The sequence below is a fragment of the Colias philodice genome, chromosome 22 (genome assembly GCF_061535455.1).
Source record: "Colias philodice isolate Cphi_HAF_F1 chromosome 22, ilColPhil1 Martin Lab GWU primary, whole genome shotgun sequence".
NCBI classification, from domain to species: domain Eukaryota; kingdom Metazoa; phylum Arthropoda; class Insecta; order Lepidoptera; family Pieridae; genus Colias; species Colias philodice.
Window position 1 is genome coordinate 2,954,733 of NC_143107.1, and position 8,073 is coordinate 2,962,805.

Genomic DNA, 8,073 nt, shown 5'->3' on the forward strand with positions numbered 1-8,073 from the left:
ACAAAACCAAGCTTGTCACGTACCTAGAAATGTTGACGTACCAACTGAGCTAGGTAGATATAGTACCTATATAAGATTAGTTTCATTGGTAGTTATACTAGCTTGTAATATACGATCCAACTATGAATAGGATCGATTCAGCGCCATGTTGTGACGTCATAGGTGTTAATTTATAATATTGCAGCTAAGCAATAACTTATTAATTATTAACTTTTGATGATAAGTAATCCAACTTAAGAGCGCATATTCTATTTAACGCAAGTCAAAAACTCCGCGATCTATTACGATAGATCGCGGCTTGCGCTATCCTTTTACTATGAACAGCATAGGTCCACAGGAGAGCGCCGAGCAACATGTCCTCTCTCTGGAAAGGCTCGCTGCCGACTGATTTTAATCGGGTCGCGCGCAGTGTTTTATAGTACTTTAAAAAAAATTGTAGAAAAATAATAGAGGTACCTTAGTTGATTTTTTAAATTTTATCTTATAAGTAAGACATTCTTTTTGTAGGGCGATAGACCCAGTGATGGGCTGCGTGGCTAGTGTTGGAGGGATTTGTTATAAAATTAAACTAAAATTGACACTAATTAATTTATTACTAAAATCACTGTTCTACTTGTTTGTTACAAAACACTGTTATACTTTTACTTGCTAATGTTTTACTGTTAATGCTATTGTTAATAATTGTTAAATTATATATTTATTATTCTGTTATATTTTTATGTTATGTTGTTATTTATATGTTTAATGTTAATGTTATGTACGCGTCGCGACGGTAATATGTTATTTTGTGGACTGTTGATTGTGGACTGAATTAATTTATGTTAAACGCCGCCCGCGATACCTAGTATTGCTGACTAGGGTGTTCGGTGGTCATTGCACCGAACATGCTCCCGGGCGACAAAGATGAGTATGAGATGAAAATGTTACCACGATTAAAATGATACAACTATAAGACGTATGACATATGTTAAAATGTGCTAATTAAAATGTTTAAGATTGATGTTTGCTTAATCTAAAAGTAAAATACATAGTTAGACTTTGAAATATTATGTTAAACTTTAAACTTCTAAAATGTTATAAATTGTTTGATCTAAAATTAAGTGTAAAATATGAAAACTTAAAATTCTAAATGTATGTTTGTTAAATCTAAAAGTAAAATGTTAAAAGCTTAGAGTCTCTAAGCACACGCTAACACACACTAACACTATCACTAACACTATGTTCTATGTCCATTCCATGATGTTGTTAGTTAAAAAAATAATGGAACGAACTCACTTGTTCTGGAACTGTCAACAGCTTTACAACTTACACCCACTTAATTGTTCACTCACTGTTACTCACAACACTAGCGCGTCAGCCCGGCGGCGCTGACTCTCAACGAGATACGAGAGGCGTAAATTCCCGAATCCCGTGATCCCGCTACGATAGCTCGAAGGACCAATATGTAGGGCGATAGACCCAGTGGTGGGCTGCGTGGCTAGTGTTGGAGGGATTTGTTATAAAATTAAACTAAAGTTACACTAAATAATTTATATTTTCTAAAATCACTGTTCTACTTGTTTCTTACAAAACACTGTTATACTTTTACTTGCTAATGTTTTACTGTTAATGCTATTGTTAATAATTGTTATATTATATGTTAATTATTCTGTTATGTTATGTTATATGTTTAATGTTGAACGCGTCGCGACGGTAATATGTTATTTTGTGGACTGTTGATTGTGGACTGAATTAATTTATGTTAAACGCCGCCCGCGATACCTAGTATTGCTGACTAGGGTGTTCGGTGGTCATTGCACCGAACACTTTTATTGCAATATGTATAAATTATATTCAATAAAGTCAAATATCTTGGTGAAAATAATCATGTTGTCGACTATAATTTCTAAAAAAATTCACATTGTTCGGATTTTAATTTCGTAAGTTAGGAGTCCAAAATAAAAAAAATCTTTTAACTAACTATTTTAATAAGGATTTTTGCAGTTAGTTAAAAATAATTGTGTGTTAGATCTGTCAGCAATTTCAGATGTTTTTAGCTTCGAAATTGACACTAAAAGTGAAATCAAGTAATCATCGGCTCAGTTATCTTGATGGTATTCAGAAATACTGTATTAATTGAAAAAAACTCTTAACTAACTACAAAGACAATAAAATTTCCTAAAATTATTAGTAATTCATATGTTTGTAAGATAAATGGTTGATGGACAATCTGGTTTGAAAAATCACATATTTGAGCCAAACAGCGCACGGACCGCGTACACAGCCTTAAGCAATAACGTTTAACTATATTTAAAATGAATTAAAGAGTCAGGCAAAATAAAATTAACTGATGAAATACAAAAATACCTTAGTAAATCGTATTTTTCAAGTGACATTTGACATGAAATTGACACATAAAAGTCATTGACGTTCCTATTCTTAGTTGGATCATTCATCAATCTAAATGAGTAAAAAATATGGTGAGATTAATTCTAGCATTTTGCTAAACCTCGGTCCAATTTTTCAACCTTAATTCTTTTATCTCAGTAAAGTGGTCAATCCGTCTAGATTGAAGGCTATTTTTCGTCGGCCTTGCGAATAGTTGTAGCGACATTTTTTAGGCTTAAAAAAGGCTGGATAAAATGCCTACTGTTCGATAGAAAAACAGTAGTGAGTCATTCTTTCATAGTAGTAAAATAAGTGATTGTCACAACCATATTATATAGGTACTAGCGGCCCGCCCCGGCTTCGCCCGTGGTACATAATATGAAAAATAGATGTTGGCCGATTCTCAGACTTACCCGATACGCACAGAAAATTTCATGAGAATCGGTCCACCCGTTTCGGAGGAGTATGCAGACTAACATTGTGACACGAGAATTTTATATATAAGATTTCAATGAAAATAATATGGAACGTTATAAAATTCAAAAAGGAATGTTTGTAACATAAAATATCGGTTGAAAATATTTTATTTTATACCTTTTACATGCCACTACTAAAAATTTGAAAAAAAAAATCATTAATATTAATATTTTACACAACCCAAAAGTAAACTAGCTATTTGTTAAACTAAACTGAATATTCTTTTATGTATAACTTACTAGATTTCCGCCCGCGGCTTCGCCCGCGTTTTCAAAGTAAAATTCGCATAGTTCCCGTTCTTGTGGGATTTTCGGGATAAAACCTATCCTATGTGTTAATCCAAGTTACCCTCTATATGTGAGCTAAATTTCATTGTAATCGGTTCAGTAGTATTTGCGTGAAAGAGTAACAAACACACACACATATCCTCACAAACTTTCGCATTTATAATTATAGGATTGTAAATTGACCATATCATTTCATTTACTCCTAACTCATAACTTTCACACTAAAACTATTTCTTTAATAAGTTAGACCACTAACACAATCCCATGACAGTAAAGTCAATAACAGAACTCTATTCGATCTTGAAGTTTTCCCTACTATCTAATAATCCCGACCTCTTTATATTTCTTTGTAAATCAATAAACTTTGGAAGTACTTCTAACACTTCTTATGTAACCACTGTGAATGTGGACTTGACTTTTTATGGGAATTTTATGTTCCTGTTTAATACTTAATATTGACATAATAAATTTGTCTCTCGTAGAGCCTAGGTTTCGTAGGTATGTGTTAATTGTATTTCCTTGAAAATATGATATATTTCAAACTCAGATATTTATTTTGTTCAACTAGAATTTATCATAATTTATATAAAATTATAATTTACCACCAGTTCGGAAAGCAGTTTCAACAGAGAAGATCCGACAAGATACTTTGTAGTGTCAGAAATTAAAGAAAATGCTATTAACAAGATTGAAAATTTATACGTAACTAGCGGTCCGCCCCGGCTTCGCCCGTGGTACATATGAAAAATACCTAGATGTTGGCCGATTCTCAGTCTTACCCGATATGCACAGAAAATTTCATGAGAATCGGTCCACCCGTTTCGGAGGAGTATGCAGACTAACATTTTAACACGAGTATTTTATATATAAGATATTAATTAATTTAACTACATAATATTTCATTATTCACAACAACCAAACTTACCATATTACATTCAAAAGAATTGAAGTAAACTTATGATGAAATGTATTTTCCCAGTGCCTGGGGCAATTGTTATTTCTACATACACAAGTGTTTTAGCATACAGTTTAAGTAGTCGCAAGTCACGTAGCAAGTGAAAATCACGACTTGCTATAATTAAGTTTTTCGTCTGCGCTTGTTTACGTAGCCGTGTTCTATGGTGCTACGTGGTTTATACAAATACGTAGAGGTGAACCTTATTATATATAATCAGGTGTATTTTGTTATAATGTTGTGTTTTTCCTTCATATTCAATGATGTTTCATATTTTTCTGTTTAATTTTACGCGAAATGAAACAAAATACGACGAACGAAATCAATAACTTTTAGAGCGAGCGCGCACGAGCAACTTTGTCTCCGCAACTATTTTGTCTCTCCCATCAGTTTGTATGGGGAGTTGCGTCGCTACGTGCGCGCACTTTCATACTAGCCCATGGGTGAAGAGACAAAATAGTTGCGGAGACAAAATAGTTGCGGAGACAAAGTTGCTCGTGCGCGCTCGCTCTTAACGGTTTAAAAAGACAGTCAGTAGACGGTCTGTGTAATCAATGTCAAAATACATATAAGAATATTTTTCTAAATGCCAAATAGTTTTAATTTATGAAATAATTCAATAGAAAGATGGCCTGGCGGTTACATACATCCAAACCGAGGCAGGCAAAAAAATATTTATAAAAATTTCTGCACAAATCTTAATTTTTAAACTTTAATTACATTAAATTAATACTCGTATTAAAATAATCCTCATTAAAACATTCCCAGAATTCTCTAACATTTAATAATGAAACTGTAACAACAATTAAAATAAATATAATATTAAAACTAAAATGGAAACACTAGCTCAAATATGCATCCCGCATTAGCGTTGAACTGTGAAATACATTAAATTCGCTCGCTATCTATCTAACGAAATGTTTTCCATTGCAAGGAAATTTTAACTCTGTTCCGTATGATATAGAACTTATTTTTATTTATCTCCGTCCTAAAATTTTTCATGCAATTGTGGCTTTTCATATGTATGTTTAATCGAAATTAAAATATAATATACTAGCTTCCGCCCACGACTTTGTACGTGCATCCCCGTTTTTCCCCGTTCCCGCAAGAATTTCGGGAAATCCTTTCTTAGTGGATGCCTACGTCCTAACACCTACCTGCATGCCAAATTTCAGCCCGATACGTCCAGTGGTTTGGGCTGTGCGTTGATAGATCACTATATCAGTCACCTTTGAGTTTTATATATTACTAGCGGTCCGCCCCGGCTTCGCCCGTGCTACCTACATGTTTAAACTATCCTATCTCTCAAGTTGGATCGAACTGCACATGGTGTGCGAATTTTATTATAATCGGTTAAGTGGTTTAGGAGTCCATTGAGGACAAACATTGTGACACGAGATTTATATATATTAAGATATAGATGCACTATCCTTTTTTATAAATTGGAGGCAACAGAACAGACAGTTTACCTGATAGGAAGCGACCACTGTCACCCACAACTACATAGATCTTTTCCTAAATCGTAACCATTTGGAAACATCACATGAGAAAAAAGCCTTTGAACATTTTAAATTCTTCGGTCACAGAATATTATACTAGTATGGTTCGGTGTTCTGTGGCAGCGGTGATCGCTTACCAACACGCGCATTATAAAAAGGTCTTTTTATATTGCAGTACGGAGCCCTAAAAAGAGTTCGCCCGTGGAGCCTGTTTACCCTCGTACTTAAAGTGCTCTCTGGCAGAAACTGTAGCTAGATTATTACTACCCGCTCCATGCCTTCGTGTTTATTCCGATGTAATGAATGTTTAAGCTGTAACTTTTATCTTAGATGTTATTTGCGAGATGTTGGATGAAATGAAAAAGTGAGTAAATAGATTTATGTACGATTTTATATTAATAAACTCTTTATGCAAATTATGTGTCTGGTATTATTGTTTACTTCAAAATATCATAATTTTTTTTGGCGCGACCCAATATACTGCTTATATGTACATATAAGTATTGTATATTTTTTATGGAATCTAACGAATGAACACATAAACTTTTTCACAAGCAGAATACTACATAAACCCGAGGCTTCGCCCGCGTTTTCAAAGAAAAACCCGCATACTTCCCATTCCCGTGGGATTTCCGGGATAAAACCTATCCTATATGTTAATCCAAGTTACCCTCTATATGTGTGCTAAATTTCATTATTATCGGTTTAGTAGTATTTGCGTGAAAGAGTAACAAACACACACATACACATCCATCCTCACAAACGTTCGCATTTATAATATTAGTATGATTTTTATTTCTATCCGAAAATACGCGGTTAAAATCAGCACGAAAAGCTAGTACCTAAGCATTTCTTTTCAACTTTTAGCAGTTAAGAATACTCTCTTATCCCATAATAACCTTGGCCTAAATACAAACGTAGCTGTAGGTTTAAATTAATTACATAGTTTTAGTATTAAACATTTTACAACAAAATTAATGTTAAATAGAGGCAGACGCCCAGAATGTTTAAATCTGGGTCTAGCAGGACAATTAACTCTGAGTGTAACCTTACTTATACAGTTTGTTGAATCGTTGTTTAAATTCTCATTATCTGTTTCTTGAATGTGTTAAAAATAATAATTAATAACATAAGGACAACCAAATCAATATAAAAATAATCATACATATTATGAGTAACGACACGTGACAGAAATATCTCTAAACAAGTTAATTTCTATGATTCGGTTCATACTTATATTCGACAAAGCAATGAAAAATGGAAAACTTTTTGAAGTGAAACATCTTTAGGCGCGTTGAGAGTAAAATTTCAAGGTCGCATCGTGGCAATCCCGTCCCGTGATGGAATAAGATGATTTTGGTATCTCTGAATCTTGCCAAGAAGTTTTACTTCTGACACGTGCGCTTGGCACACACGTTCTTTTTTTCTATGTAGGTTTTGATCTAGAATTTTTGAACATTTGTCGTATTTATAAACTAAAATAGCGAATAATTATTATTTTATTAATTCGCTGAGAATATTGGCAGTATATACGAAACAGAAACAATGTGTATTTAAATACCAAAGTCAAGTTTAATATTTTCTTAGCGAATTGACGCTGCATCGAGTCGGCGCCTATGAAGTGGGTGCGAAGCATAAAACAAATTTATGATTTTATAACTAAATGTTCTCGATTTATAACCGCGTTGTTTTATTTCTTTATTGCTCTTGAGCTTTTCAGTTTATTTTCGACAACTGTTACTGAATACAAATTTGCACTTAATCGTAACCTGGTCCCGCGGCAAAAGTTAACTATTTTTGTCAATTAGTACGCTAACTTTATATTAGTTCAGTCGTTTTAATTTTAAAATAGATAAAAATATTCATCCGGTTTTAAGCGCGTCTTGAAACGACCGAAATTTTGTGGGTCATTTGTAACAGGATGGCGGTTCTACAGGGATCTTAGTACGCAATGACAAAAAGAAAAATGATGGTCAGAACGCTGATACCAGATACCTTAAGATACTATAATATAAAATATAACCGTATCTTAAGATAAAATATTATAGTATCTTCACCGTGTGTGACGCGCTTTAACGTTTTTAAAGCTCTTAACATCTTTGTGTTAATTCAATGTCAATTATAATAAATATTTAGTTACCACATTAGTTACCTACGCTATTTTTTATTTTTTATTATGTCAAAAATTAGAAAATCATGAAGCTTATTTTTACTTTTGCAAAAATCAATTTATACAAATAAATTATTGTACATGTAAGAAAACTAACAATATTGTAATTTAAATCGAGCTGCCTGCTTACAACCTGAAACGGGGAATTAATCATGAAAAGTACGTAATAAGTAAAGTGCATGCAAACGAAATTGCAGGAAGAAAACTAAAAAACTTTCCGCGCAACTCTTAGTAGGGGTTACCGAAAGTTAAGCGAACATAATCGACTTAGTCAGCGAAGTCGTTCATTTAATTAAGGCTGAAGAAACTGAAGTCAAC